The following is a 15,552-nucleotide window of genomic DNA, read 5'->3' as shown; positions in this document are numbered from 1 at the left end:
GACTGAGAGATCAATAGACGTATGAGGGCTTTCTGTTCCAACTTGCATTTAGCTGTGACACTGAATACATTGTCCAGAACTGAGGAATACGTTGGTCTAATAAGATTACCTCACCCAACTTGTCTCTCTCAAATCTTGGGACCAACTTGGCTGCAGGCGTACTGCATACAAATTTCATATTAGAAATTTAAATATTTTGTTAGTTGCAACCTATGTCCACTATGGAAAGGGCTGCTGATTTGGGAAGGAGGAGCAAAGGGGACAGCTGCCCTGGGCCAGGTGATCTAAAAGGGCCCGGGACTCCCAGCCACCGACACCAGTACCTCATCAGCTCGAGCCCTGGGCCCTTTATATTGCCACAGGAGCCCTGAGTGGTGCATGCCCTGCAACCCTGCTGTTGCTGAAGAGCTGGCTGGAAGAGGCTAAGCCTTCAGCCCCACTCTTCTGCCTGAGGCCTTGCCCCTTCCAAGGGCCCCGGTGCCAGCTCCCTTCAGGGCCCGGCAAAGACTTTTTGTCAGCCCTGAGTATGGGTAAAAGGCCAGCAGGTACTGCAATCAGAAATCAAATACAAGAGATTTACTAGAGGTTTTTGAGCCTACAAGTGAAGGAGAGACATGAAATTGTCAGACTGAAACCTCCTGTGAAGCAAACTGCAGGTACCAAAAAGAGAAGCCCCATAATCCACAAAGGACCCACGTAACTGCCTAGTGGGTGGAGATGGGGAAAATTGTGCCCCTTCCTTGATAGTAAGTAGAATAAAGATGTGGTCAGCCTCTTGTATCTGTCACCCAGTCTTGCCCTCGTTCATTTCGGTGTCAAGCTTGCAGAAGTCTAACAAAGGCAGAATTTCCTACTTTTCTGATGTGTCCATCCCTGAGGTGCTTAAGCACTCTAACCACACTGCCTGTGACTGGACTACAGATACTGTTCATGAAGGAAATAACACTTTTCAAGAGCCCACACTTTAATACGGTCCATTTGGCAGGATTTGGGCAAGTGTGAAATTCTAACCAAAAGAAAGCTGGAAATGGAGAAGACTGAACTGGCTTAGTGCATTGGTCCAGCACAGGGAGCCTTTTAAAAAATATATATATAAACAGAGCAGGAAACGGTAAATGAAATATGTTGGGGAACAGGAGTTATCCATTATTTATGATCAGTGTCCAGGTGGATGAAGTTCCATAGTTCAAACTACCTGGTGTGGTACCATAAAGGTCTTCCTTCAAGTTTCTGGGCAGATGTAGTGTGCTTGGTGACAAATTACTATGCTGCTAGGTTAAGAGGAGGGATTATTTCCTGAAAATGAGTGGGACTACAGGCCGATCATAGGAATAGTGAGATTGGAGGAGTATTAATCGTCCCCTTGGGAAATTCTGTGGGTGGCTGTTGGAGGCAGATGAAAAATAATTTTGCTGCAATCAACATTTTCTCTAGAGAAGATAGTAGGAGTGATGAGAGTATTGATGAACTTTTGAGTCACAGGTTTTAGAAGGCATCTTCAGAAGCTATGTTTCAAAGTATTTGGGAAATGGTTCTCATATGTCAGCAAGAGGGAATGAGTCTAAATTAGTTTAGGGAGGAAGAATGAAGAGGTGTAGGAACAGGAGAGGGAAGAAAAGTTAGTTGAAAGTTTAGGGAAAATGAAGTTTCAAATTTGATTGTAGTCTAACAGTAGGTTTGGATGCAAGTGAGCCAGTTTGGCAGTACAAGGTGAGCTGAGAGAAGTCTGAGCTAATAGCAGGTAAGACCAGGAGTCAGTAATAGGATCAGCTGCTTGTGACACTTTTTTCTAGTGAATGCTTAACCGCCAACTATTGTAAAACAGGCTTTTGCTCTGCTGTGCAGCTTCAGAAACTCACTAGAGCCAGGCAGCTGCCACAACCTTCATTGGAGCAAATCTAATTCCAGAGCAGTTAATGGGAGTTCTTATAATATCTACAGTGAGATAGTCATGAAATGAAAGTTATATGGTGCTGTTTTTAAATGTCCTAGGGAGTTATTTTGTGGCAGGAGATAATTTTTCAGCCAGGCACTGATTCAACTGAAACAAGTTGTGAACGCCATTTCAGTTGATAGAGTTCCAGTGACTGAGACATTCTTATATTGCTGAACGGAAGAGGAACTTTGATGGTGTCATCATCCAAATAGCATCCAGAACTAAATAATGATAGGAAACTTGTAATTTACAGTAATAAAGCTTAAAGGAATGTAATAAAACAATTACAGGCTAAGACATCTTAATGGTAATGTAAAGAGACTGCATTAGAGGCACAAGTGACTTCTGACAGTAAATAAAATTAGTATGTATTTTGTGAAATAAAGATTGGATCCCTATTTGCATCTGTACTTTGTCTTTTAATCAAACTAATCTTGCTTCCACTAAAATTGGATTCATATTCTTATCCTACCATTGTGCCCACAGTGGAAGCAGGCATCCTGCTTATTGCATCAAGGCAGATGGTATTGGTTCTCATACTGACTAACAAGTTGAACTCTTATCTTCTTGGTGTTTATGGTGCATGCTAGACTTTTGGGGACAAACTGACTCTCCTCAACCACCACCTGAATGCTGGCTTTAGGGAAGTGAGGTGCACGGTGATGTTGTGTGACCAATCAAGTCTCCTCTTCAAAGGGGAAGAAATTGAAAGGATGTTATAATGGGCACAGTCTCTCAAACAGACATTCATAAACAGTGCAGGAAAATTCTGAATAGGAAAGAGATGCTCTGAGCACACAGCTTGGCAGTGGTTCAGAAGAATTTTCTTACAGCTCTAATGAGTACACTACCTGCACAAAGAGATACACATTACACTGCCGTCCCCCGTGGGAGTGCCTGGCAGAGTTGTGGCTGAGGGAACATTGAGGAGTTGGAAAGATTAAGCATACACTTAATCAGTAAGCTCCTCTAGCTTTTGGCAAGGGCTTAATTACTCCTTCCCACCTGGTTAGGGAGGCTAATGTCACCGTGGGTACCAACTTTGCACAGTGTTTGTGATCTGGGATCTGGGACAGGGATTGTCACTAGCCTTGCAATGTGTTAAGCAAGTGCTTTTTTGTCTTTTTGCCTCCTTATATTTTGCCCAGTTAGCAGGTCCTGCCCAGGCACCCTGCAAGGAGCTGCATGTAAATTACTGTTGATTCATTGAGACAGTTGCGGCTTGTTAACCTGGTCAAGGAAACAAAGACTTAAATAAGTCAGGGGTTCTCAAACTGGGGGTTGTTACTTCTTAGGGGGGTTGTGAGGTTATTACATGGGATTGTAAGCTGTCACCCTCCATCCCCAAACCCTACTTCTCTTGAGGGGAGGAGAGGGGGGTGTCACACTCAGTGACTTGCTGTGTGAAAGGGGTCACCAGCACAAAAGTCTGAGAACCTCTGGTCAAAATCCTGCAGAAAGAAACCCTGCAGCAAACAGATGTTGGAGGAAGGCCCAAATTGGAGCTCATGTACTCCATGGGAATAATTTACTTTTACCTTTTTAATAAAGCCGGGCCTCACAAACAGAGCCATTTTATGCGGGAGCTAGGTGGGAGCTCAATAAGCTTGCACACCCACCTTTTGTGGACCTGTGTGGATGTGAGATCATTACAGTCTTGCTCTGAATATTAACTTCTGTGTCTCTGAACAGCAATGGTTGCATGTGATAAGCTGTCAGTATGACTCTCTTCCAGATGAACATTCAAGTAGGCGTAAATGCCATGATAAGCATGCTGTTTTCATGTATCTTCAGAAAGTTATCTCCTCTTTTGAGCCTTATATAACTACACTTTACTTTTGGCTGATGAAATGAGAGTATTTAAAGTGTTCTGTATCCAGCTGCATTCAACATATGTTCAAGATTGGAAAAGGTTTCCCTTGAGCATAGTAAGTATTTTTTTGTCTTTGAAATTATCTACTAAACGTGAGCCTGCTACCATTTTTCTCCATTACTAGTCAAGTGAATTCAGAGGCTGTTAAGCAACCATAGAAAACTGAGGTTAAATGCACCAACAGCTATTGAACCTGTGATACAGTGGAAGAAAAACAATTTATGAGTTCTTTCATGTTATACAAGAAAAACAAAAGACAAGAATCATCCATTGGATGCTGTGACATTGCTCACTCAGTCTACCCAGAGTACATCTCAATGGCTGAACATATCTTGATACATATACCTTAGGACAGATAAGGCTTATAAATACATAATATTTATATTCACTTTTGTCTTTTTTCACACAAATTAAACTGTATTGATGGCTCCTAGCAGTAAACATCAGGAAACCTGAAAATATAAAAGCATAGTATAGCTGAAAATTATATCTCAAAAGTTAATATGCTTTAACATTGTGCCTATGGCAACTGGGAGTTGCTTGATTAACCTAAGGTACCGCATGTGTCTTAGTTTCCAGTGCCTTAAATTGTAACTTACTGTTTTCTTTGTAAAAAATATTTTAGAAACATGTGTGCATGTTAATTGTACAATTACTGCACCTGATATGTGGTTAATGAGCCAACCATATCATCTAAACTTTGTGTTTAGATACTTCTATAAATGGTTAGTCAACTAGATGTTGCTTTTTTCCAGTGTCTTGATGGGCTCTTTCTGTCTGTGTTTCGTTCTTGATACTAGTAATGTATGTTATGCTTTATACTTCTCTGTTTTATACCATGTTTGTTTTCCTCTTATGCTTTTTCAGCTGTGTACAGGAATGGAACAAGGTATATTAGATATTTGGTACCGCAAGAAATATCCATGCTTAGGAATTTGAATATTTCGTGGCTCTAGAGCAGTGTTTCTCAAAGTGGTCCACGGACCCACTCTCAGAGAGCTGCTATGGAGCTGCTCCAGTTTGTTTACTTACTGGCTCTGCAGCCACAGAGCTTCGTGGTGCCCATAGGCTGCGGTTCACTGTTTGCAGCCAAGGGGAGCCACAGGAGGCTGAAATGCAATCAGTATTTAACAACACTATGTAACAGTTTCGGATGCAAATAGAACAATATAATATTGGTTGATATTAAGTCAGGAGCATATAATAATTAAGTAGCTTTGTACAATAATCTGTTAAGTATTGATAAATTCAGAAAATGTTTATATTCTAATAAATCCTACAGTCCATTCATAACACTGATTAGGTAGCTAAGAAACCTGAAGATATGTAGTTACCCGTGTTGGGTTAAATTAAAGAAAGGCTTGCTGCTAGACTGCTAGACAGAAAATCTGGTGCATGAAATGCAGCAAATACACTTATGCAAGCAAGTGGGACCAGACGAAAACCCCATCAAACTAAAAACCTCTTGGACCTAAATCCTTCTTTGGATTTAATTATTTTAAATCAAAGTCTCTAAATGTGGTTTTATTGGTTCACTTACCAACAGCAACATGATTGTATGAGAATCTGTACTTCGAAGGGACAGGATGTGTCTGTCTAAGCTTTAAGTGAAGCCCTATGTGAAACTCCAACATAAATGCTGAGATTTTTTTTATGGGTGCCCTTTTCTGTGTAGGCACTTTTCCCACATTGCATTAAGACAGTAGAACTTAGGTAAATAACTCTCAGGTGGTTTAGAAAATCCCAAATAAAACCAATAGTGGAGAAGAAAGATAGATTCCCATCATTACAAATAAAAATTAAATTATAGACTGTCTCTTCAGCTGCTGGTTTAGTGCAGCTGATTTTAAGGAAGTCCACATCTAAAAGAATAAATGCAGGCCTTTGCTCTCTATATCTTCCTGTAACAGTAGTGCACGTGTTCCTCCTTCCTTGGTTCCTGAACTCTTCTTTGAGTTCCTGCAGTTCCTTTAGTTTATCCAGCTGAGCAGTTCACTGTACCTTTTCCAATTCTAATCTATGTTGGACAGGCATTTAACTTCTTTCTCTGAGCTGTCTTCCACTTCTTGTGAAATAATGAGGAGTCCAGCAGCACCTTAAAGACTAACATTTATCTGGGCATAAACTTTCATGGGCAAAAACCCACTTTGTCCCATAGGACTTCTTGTTGTTTTTATGGATACAGACTAACAGGGCTACACCTCTGATTCTTGTGCAATGACACTGATACTGTTTTCTATTCAAGAGAGTTAATATAATTGTTGGCGACTCCTTTTGATCACAACCACTGGCCTAATAAAAATACACTATAAGGGGTTAGGTAATGTCCGAATAAGTTATGGATAGACTCCAGCCCATTAAAATAAGCTCTGCAGGAGAGTATAGAATGGCTCATCACTTCCTAGCAAGCCTAATTATCAGTGCAATCATCATTCATTATCTATCTGCTCCTTGAAATGTGCTAAATATGACTCTAAATGCAGGAAAAAACACACTGGAAAACTAACGAGCACAGGTGTGCAATTAACACAGGAAACAGGCATGATTGTTTAAGTCTAAGGACTGGGAAGGGAAAAAAAACCCACTATTCCATGGAAGCTGTGTACTGTAAGGATTGAAAGAAGTAAGGTGATGAGAAGTAAAATAGTTTACTTAGACTTTATTGTAACCTATGTCACAAAATTTCCGTCATTTCCAGTCCCCATCTGCTTGTAGGTTTTTTTTCCCACCACTTGGAATGGTATCTCTGGACTCTGCCAAAATAAGGATTATATTCTACAAACCAAGCTGCAGGGTCTTTTACCTTGTTTTAGTTAATTAATTAGTAATTGGCTATAAATAAATGCGAACAGGTGTACTCTTTTAACCAGCTATGTCTACATCCTTTCTGTATTGTGACCCTTACAGGTGAACAATTAGACAGGTCAAATTCAGAGTTGGTGAAATGTAAATATATCCATTTCTCTAAAGGTAATTTACCTATATAGAAAGCTCTGCCACACATCACCACAGCACACCATTTGCAGTGAGGACTAGTAAAGGTGTGATATTCTATGCTCTTAGGGTGTGTCTAGACTACATGGCTCTGTCGACGGAGCCACGTAAATTAGTTTATTCGGCATAGTCAAAGAAGTGGGGATTTAAATAATCCCCGCTTCATCAAAATAAACATGGCCTCCGCGCTGTGCTGATGATCAGCTGATCCGGCACAGCAGGGCAGTCTAGATGCGGTGCTGTCAACAAGGGAAGCTTTTGTCGACTGCTCTGGTATGCCTCGTGAAACGAGATTTACCGGAGTGGGCAACAAAGACTTCCTTTGTCAACCGCGCTGTGTCTAGACACACCCTTATTGTTCAACACTTTTACAAAACTATGATAACTCTTGCACAAGTATGCCTCGTGAGGCATCATTTAAAAACTCATAATTCACTGATCATTATTGTCCTGGTAAAATGTGTGGCAAGACTGTATATAAAGTTCTAAGATTTTACTGTATGTAATTGCTGAGACATGCTTCAATATCAGAAAAACAAGCATGAACCAGTTCCTCAGAGACAAAAGGCACATTGAAGTCTCAGACAAATGTCAACAAAATCAGATAGATTATTACTTGATTATGCAGCTATTCTTAGTCAGGAAAAAGGGTGTGAGCACAACATTTATGAAGTGGCACTGGAACAGCTGGGGATTCCCATGTAAACAGACTAGCAGTTGCCTGAACCCCAGCTGGACATGACTCTCAGGGTATGTCTACCCTGCCACCCTAGTTCGAACTAGGGTGGCTAATGTAGGCATTCGAACTTGCAAATGATGCCCAGATTTAAATATCCCGGGCTTTATTTGCATGTTCCCGGGCACCGCCATTTTTAAATGCCCCGTAGTTCGAACTCCCTGTCCATGGCTACTCGCGGCATGGACTAGGTAGTTCAAATTAAAGCTCCTAACTCGAACTACCATTATTCCTCCTGCAAGTGAGGACATTATAGAAGAACTAGTTGTAGAGAACAACCTTAGTTTGAGTGTTCATGAGATAATTCAGTTTAAACTAAATCAAATAAATGAATACAGATCTGCAACAAACATCCTTGATTTCAAAAGAGCTAACGTTAAAAAATTAAGAGAATTAGGGTAGTGGACTGGAGTGAAGAACTCAAGGAGAACCAAGCAAACAGAATTAAAATAAATGATAAAAGGTTCTATAGACATATAAATAAGGAAACCAAGAAATAAGTGGGACCACTAAGCATGGAGGAGAGGGTGGAGATGAAAGGTTATTTAGGCATGGCCCAACACCAGAACAAATACTTTGCTTCAGTTTTTTATGAGGACAATGAAGAGGTTAGGGCTCGTAGCAGGGTAACTACTGGCAATGAGGATAGAGAAATAGAAATGATTACATTTTAGGCAACAGTCAAACTCAAACAACTTAATGGAACTAAAACAGCAGAAGTCCAGATAATCTCCATGCAAGGAACTGGCTTATGAAATTGTAAGTCCAATAGCAAGGATTTTTAATGAATCGGTGAACTCTGGGGTTATACCATATGACTAGAGAATTGCCAATATAGTTCCTATTTTTAAGGGGGGGGGAGGGAGAAATGATTTGGAAAACTACAGGCCTGTTAGTTTGACCTCAATTGTAGGCAAAGTCGTGGAACAAATTTTGAAAGATAAAGTAGTTAAGGAAATGGATGTGAATGGTAATTGGGATAACATTCACCATGGTTTTACAGAAGACAGATTGTGCCAGATCAACCTGGTCTCTTTCTTTGAGGAGATAACTGATTTTTGAAGACAAAAGGAAACAAGTAGATCCAATATATCTGGATTTCAGTAAGGCTGGTAAATATAAGACACACTTTTTCCAGTGTGGGACTGGGGATTTCCTGATGTCACTCTGCTGTGCAATTCCAGGAGGTGCTGGCTGAAGTGTTGTTGCAATATTGTTGGGAGTAATTTCCGAGCTGGAGGCTGTGTGTGAGCAGGCTGGAAATGGATGTTCTCACAATGTAAGAGGCACTCCAGGTTGGAGAACTCAGGGGAAACAGCTGTTTGTTGGTCCAGATTGTGTGTGGGAGGGAGGGATGGATGAATGGGGGACATGTGAGCAGAGGTTCAGCCCTTCTTGGGATTGAGGGGACAGACCAGTGGCCTAGCCCCATTAACACCTTCCATCTAACTTTTCTATGCTGCTGCTTTGGTTTGTTTTCGGATAAAACAAAACAGCATTCCAATACAGCCTGGAGCTTTAGAATGAATATTATATTGTCTCTAATAGCCAGATGATTCTGAGCTTAGGAAAAGCTTTTCTTTGACTTGTAATAGTTTTACACAGGGAAATTAAATAAGTGGATATTCTGCACATTTGCTTTTCACGTTAGACTCCTGAGTGTTTGTCCTTTGTAAACTTCAAAAATGGCATGAAATGATAAAGAAAATAGCCTTTCTAAAATACATTAATTATGCATTAGAGTAAATATATGAGTGGGAAGACTTTTGAATAGTTGCTATGTGCCTACATAATTTTGCAGAATGAAAGAATAGTCATGTCTTTGACTATTACTCGTGGCAACCTGTGAAAGGGTGGCTTTTGAAATTACAGCATTATTTCCGTTCTCATGCTCCATGCTGTAGGGCAAAGAGTCTTTTATTTTCCTGCATAGGTGGCTGTAACAAAAAAGGTGTTTTTATGGTATCAATTTAGATTATAATGCTGCTTATCTTGAAATGTTGCACCATGCTAACAAGAGAGTGCAACCTGTTTTGTCCATTTTCTAACGTTTGAACATTTTGATTCTAAATCACATTTACTGGGCTCACATGCTACTTAAACAAGTATATGGGAAAGAAGCAGAGAGGGGGAGAGAGAAGAGCCCATTGCAATAATAGGAAGATATATGAATTGGGCCCCACCAAATTAATGGCTGCGATGTCACAGACCATGAAATCTGGTCTCTCCTGTGAAATCTGGGGTTTTGTGGGGGGGTTTATCCTACACGATACAGATTTCTCAGGGGAACCAGTGTTTCTCAAACTGGGGTCCTTATCCAAAAGGGGGTTGTGTAGTGATCATGAAATTATTGTAGGGGAAACACAATATCACCACCCTTAATTCTGCACTGCTGCTTTCAGAGATGGTCATCTGGAAACTGGAGGCTGCTGGCTGAAGGCAGCAGTGCAGAAGTAAGGGCAGCAATACCATACCATTCCATCCTTACTTCTGTGCTGCTATTGGCAGTGGCAGTGCCTTCACTGCTGATCCTCAGCCAAACAGTCACCACTCTCTGGCCACCCAGCTCTGAAGGCAGCACAAAAGTTGCAATATTGAAACCTTCCTACAATAACCTTGTGATTTCCTCCCATCCCCGCAAAACTCCCTTTTTGGTCAGGAGGCTAGCAGTTACATCGTGAAATCTTAGATTTAAATATCCGAAATCATGAAATGTACTATTTTAAAAATCCCATGACTGTGAAATTTACCAAAATGGACTATGATTTTGGTAGGGCCCTAAACGTGAGTAAAGAGTGGGCAGAGCATTTACCAAAAATGCAGACATACAGTCCCAAATCTATCAAGTACCCCAAAATCAGCTCGAAGGTGAAATCTTGATTGTCAGAACACAATGGCAAAACTCCCATTGACTTCATTGATTTCCCCCGGGGTAAGTAGACGCAACTTCATCAAAATTGGAGTTACACCAGGCCTGGATTTGTTCTGAGTTTTAGGAAAACATTTTCAGGTACTTTTTCATGAACTCAAGTTTGGAAACTGTGGCTTTGATTAGTCCAATTCTCAATGGTCAGAAAAATATGCTCTTTCAGATCAAAATATTATATCCCTCCCAAGCCTATGAACTGTAATCTATTATGTTTTCACTAAACTGATGCGAATCTGCTCACCAACGGCATGTTTGGGTGTTGAGTTGTTCATTTAGGACCCAATTTCAAGTCCATCGAAATAAAAATGTTCACTCCAGTTGGCATGTGATCAAGACCTTAGAACCAGATTTCCCTAAATTTTGCTGTAATTTTATCTTAGCATGAATCTGAGAAGACAGCATGCATCTTTATCCTCCAGTATTCTGTGTAGCATAGAATGCAAATCAAGCAGAATATTATCTGGTTCGTGATAACCAGACACTTGCATTATAAGCAGTTACCAACATGTGATGTTACCCTATCCACTACCTCAGCCATTCTCAAGGTACTTTTCTATTTCAAAATCGTATTGTTTATAAGGGCATGAAATATTCTGAAACTATAGTTCATTAAGCCAGTATGGTTAAATACAGTGCCCTCCTGCTGGAGCAAGATCTTTCAGTTTCTCTTGCTAGTCTGTATATGCATTACAGTCTCAGAATAAACAGCTGGGATATCACAGATGGAGGTCTGCCAGCATAGTGGCAGAACTAAAACTTTACTTTGCCTACATAGCTCATGTAATATTCATCAAGACGTATTATGCAGACTCAAAATCTGTCAATGACATGAGCAATAAAGTGATAGGAACCACCCGCATCACTCGTGATGTTCTAGGATCAAAGTACCAGTAGGATGTTGCAGCAGCATGCCAAAAGGTGTGGGTTTTGGAGCAGAGCCAAAACTTTGAGGATAAAATAATGTCCTCCTAATGCCTCTTGTCCCTTGAAATGAAGTTCTCAAAGGTTTTGTTGAAGGACACTGACATATTTATGAAAGTGGCCATTGAAAAATGATAAGAGGTGCAGATGATAAAATCAATATGAGGCAAGTGAAACTGATAGCTAAGCAGAAGGGAAAAGAGGAGTATTCCAAGAATTTCACTGCAGAAGCAAAAAGCAAGCTCATACTTAAAGGGCAGCAGTCATCTATTACCCAAAAGCAGCACTGAAATGAAAAGGGAAATAGGCTTTTGAAACAAAAGATGCAGTTAAAAATAAGACCATCCTACTCTTCTAAAGTACTTTTAATCAGTAGATCTTCAAACACCTTACGAAGGAGTTCAGTATCACTATCCCCATTTTAAGAGATGTGGAAACTCAGAGACAGAGGTGAAGTGACTTGACAACAGGCTAGCCTCCCATGTCTCAGTTCAGTGTGATGTCCAGTTGACACTATTTCCAGTTTGAGGTGAGAAAAGTCAGGATAGCTAATCCTGTTAGCTTCCTGGAAAAGCAGCTTGTATTTGGTAGCAAAAGTGGGAGAAGTATCTAACTTCCACCACTGGTGCAGCTCAGGCATCCAAGTTTGGGTGTAATGTTAATAATAAAAGGTGGAATCGTTGTGAAGCTAAAATACAAGCACTTTCACATTCGGGTGAGAAGTATGTGTGTTAGTTACATTCAGGATGTCATCACTGTTCTTACTTGACCAGTCTTTCCAGATTGTGAGGCGGATGGTTTCCAAACACAGTTTCTCTAATGATGGTGAAAATGACTGTCCCATTTACACCAGTAACCAAATTGTATTTAATGCTGGTTTAGCTGGAACTGAAGAATGACTCCCTGCTGCTGATTTCTGGTAATATGTATATAGCTTTTCATCTTCTAATATCAAAGACCTTTACCGAGGAAGTTCAGTTATTATTTTCCCCATTTTTGAGGGGGAGGGGAATTAAGGCACAGGGGAGATGTGACTAGCCCAGTGTCACCCAGAAGGTCACTCGTAAATCACAGTTATATTGGTCTAGACAGACTTTTAGATGTGAAGATTTTTCTTTTTTTTCCTGCCAAACTGCTTGAAATGAGAGGACTGGATAACTATGTTTGGGTATGTCTACACTACAGCACTAATTCGAACTAACTTAATTCGAATTAGTTAATTCGAACTAAGATAATTCGAACTAGTGCATCTAGACCTAAAAACTAGTTCAAATTAGCGTTTTGCTAATTCGAACTAGCATGTCCCACATTGAGTGGACCCTGAACCGAGGTTAAGGATGGCCGGAAGCAGTGCCGGCAGGGCATCAGATTAGGACTTAGAGCTGTCTCAGGCTAGCCGAGGGCTATGCTTAAAGGGTCCCGACCCCCACCCCGGACAGACAGTTCTCAGGGGTGCCCCGCTTGCAAAGCAGTCCTGGCTTGGAGTGCCCGGACTACCCACACTAGGCACATCACAACACTTGGCCATCAGCCCGGCTGCACTTGCCGCAGGCTGCCATCTGGGGAGAGGGGGCAATTGGGGGGCTGCAGGAGAGCTTCCACCCCCAGAAGCCCGCAGAGCCAGCCCAGTCCTCCCCATAGGGGGCTCGTACCCCATTCCTCCCTCACCTCCTTCCACTTACCCTTCCCTAGCCCCCCTTCCTGATGTACAAAATAAAGGACAATTGTGTTCAAAAATAGAATCTGTCTTTATTGAACAAAACTGGGGGAGACTGGGAAAAGGAGGTGGGAGAGGGGAAGAGAGAGGCTGGGAGAGGGGAGGGCAACTACAATGATGAGGGGTTGGGAACAGGTCCCATATGAAGAGAGGCTAAAGAGACTGGGACTTTTCAGCTTAGAAAAGAGGAGACGGAGGGGGGACAGGATAGAGGTCTCTAAAAGCAGGAGTTGGGTGGAGAGGGTGCATACAGAAAAGTTCTTCATTAGTTCCCATAAAGAAGGACTAGAGGACACCAAAGGAAAGGAATGGGTAGCAGGCTTCAAACTAGGAAGAGAAAGTTGTTCTTCACAAAGCAAAGAGTCAACCTGTGGAACTCCTTGCTGCAGGAGGCTGTGAATGCTAGAACTGGAACAGAGTTTAAAGGGAAGTGAGATCAAGTCATGGAGGTTGGGTCCATGGAGTGGTATTAGCCAGGGGGTAGGAGTGGTGTCCCTGCCCAAGGTTTGTGGAAGGCTGGAGAGGGATGGCACGAGACAAATGGCTTGGTCACTGTCTTTGGTCCATCCCCTCCAGGGTCCCTAGGGTTGGCCGCTGTCGGCAGAAAGGCTACTGGGCTAGATGGACCTTTGGTCTGACCCAGGACGGCCATTGTAAGCTCAGGGCTCAGGGTCGGGGGTCTCACTGGACCCCCTTGATTTTCATGCACACCTGCTCCTGGGTGTCCAGGTTGGCAGCTCTCCTGCCCTAGCCGGCCACTTTCCTGTGCCTAGTGCGGAGATCGTGGACAAGGTCCACGATGTCCGCACTAGCCCAGGCGGGTGCCTGCCTCTTGCGGTCCCGGGCAAGCTCCCGGGAGCCGCCAGCCTGGTCCCAGGAAGAGGGGGAGGGCTGGGGGGCATCAGGTGGGTTGCTCGATCCGTGCCAGGTGCAGGGTCTGCTGGCTGGGTGCTGGCAGGCTTGCACCTGTCACGGGCACCGTAGCCAGCCCATGCCCCTTTAAGGCGTCCGGGGCCGGGAGGGGAGCAGACGAGTTTCCCTGGTGTTGACCAGAGTGGCCACCAGGGAAAGCTGGGGAGGGCTAGCCTTCCACTAGTTCGAATTAAGGGGCTACACACCCCTTAATTCGAACTAGCTAGTTCGAACTAGGCTTAATCCTCGTGGAATGAGGATTACCTAGTTCAAACTAAGCGCTCCGTTAGTTCGAATTAAATTCGAACTAATGGAGCGCTAGTGTAGCGCCTATGAAAGTTAGTTCGAACTAACGTCCGTTAGTTCAAACTAACTTTGTAGTGTAGACATACCCTTTGTGAGGATACCGCATGTCAAGAGTTCTGAGGGCAGTGATACATCCTGCTCCATGGTTATGGAAAACAGTTGAATAATTCTGGGTCACTAGTGGTGCAACATTCCTGTGCTGTGATTGGCAGAGGCTTTTCCATTTCAGTATACTTGACACACAGTCATTCTCTCTTAGGGCTATGTGAGGAACCAGACTAAACACACATTTTCCCCATGAGAGCTAGAACATCTCTAAGTGTGATATTAGTTCCTTCCCCATCTTTAGAAAATAAAGCATTTTTTAGAAAGAAAATTAGAGTTTCTAAAGACTATGATTCCTGTTGTTTTTAAATCTCTGCCTTATTACCAGAAGTAAAGTGATTTTCACTAGAATGTTTCGTATTCCTAATTTTCTGTTTTTCATAATTCATCTTTATTATATTTCTGTTGGGCTTACACCTTTCTCCATGGCTACTCTTTTTTAACATGGTATTTTTAGGGGGAGAAAAAACAGCCATAGTCAAGACGAGCTTGTACCTCTTTTACTTCTCCTTAAGTGATACATTTATGTGGAATGCTACACAGAATCATACAGTTTCAGTGGTACATACAGTCTCATTCTTTAAAACACTTCCGGGGGTGGTAAAAGACTAATATGTGAGTTCACATATCTAATCTGGTCTTTAATTATCCATTTCTCCACTGCATTGCTCTAAGTGTGAAAAATTCTGTAGTTAAATGACACTTTACAGACAAGCAGTGTGGGCACAGGCATTTGCTTATACAGAGTTCTCACAAGTCAGTGAGAAACCCAGTTTCTTAAATGTCCCAACTGCTTTGTGAGAGAGGCTGATAAGTGAGCAATTATATTTTTAGTACCTGTCATGTAGTCATTAATTATAAAATGATTATTTCATTTTACCCACTATTCAAATGCCTAAAGTTCATGTGATGAAGAAAGAACTTGCAGAAGAAAGACTCACATTCCAGACCAAATCAAAATCAATGTACCCTTAATTTCCCAAGACAATCTTTAAAATCTTGCAGATTTCATCTGATATATATTGTGGTGTTAGCTGAGAATGTTTAGAGCTGCCACTAGGGGATATGAAACAAGGGCATAAAAGTGGGTGTAAACAGGATATTTAGCCAGTCTTGTGTTCAC

At 41.8% G+C, this 15,552-nt stretch overlaps 1 protein-coding gene across 3 annotated transcripts in view; it reads left to right on the top strand.

Moving 5' to 3' along the window:
- PDE1A (phosphodiesterase 1A) overlaps positions 1-15,552 on the top strand; it is a 290,701-nt gene that overhangs the window by 20,628 nt on the left and 254,521 nt on the right. The gene's annotated exons all lie outside the window — the stretch shown is intronic.

The sequence above is a fragment of the Pelodiscus sinensis genome, chromosome 7 (assembly GCF_049634645.1).
Source record: "Pelodiscus sinensis isolate JC-2024 chromosome 7, ASM4963464v1, whole genome shotgun sequence".
NCBI classification, from domain to species: domain Eukaryota; kingdom Metazoa; phylum Chordata; order Testudines; family Trionychidae; genus Pelodiscus; species Pelodiscus sinensis.
This window is presented reverse-complemented; position numbering and strand designations above follow the sequence as displayed.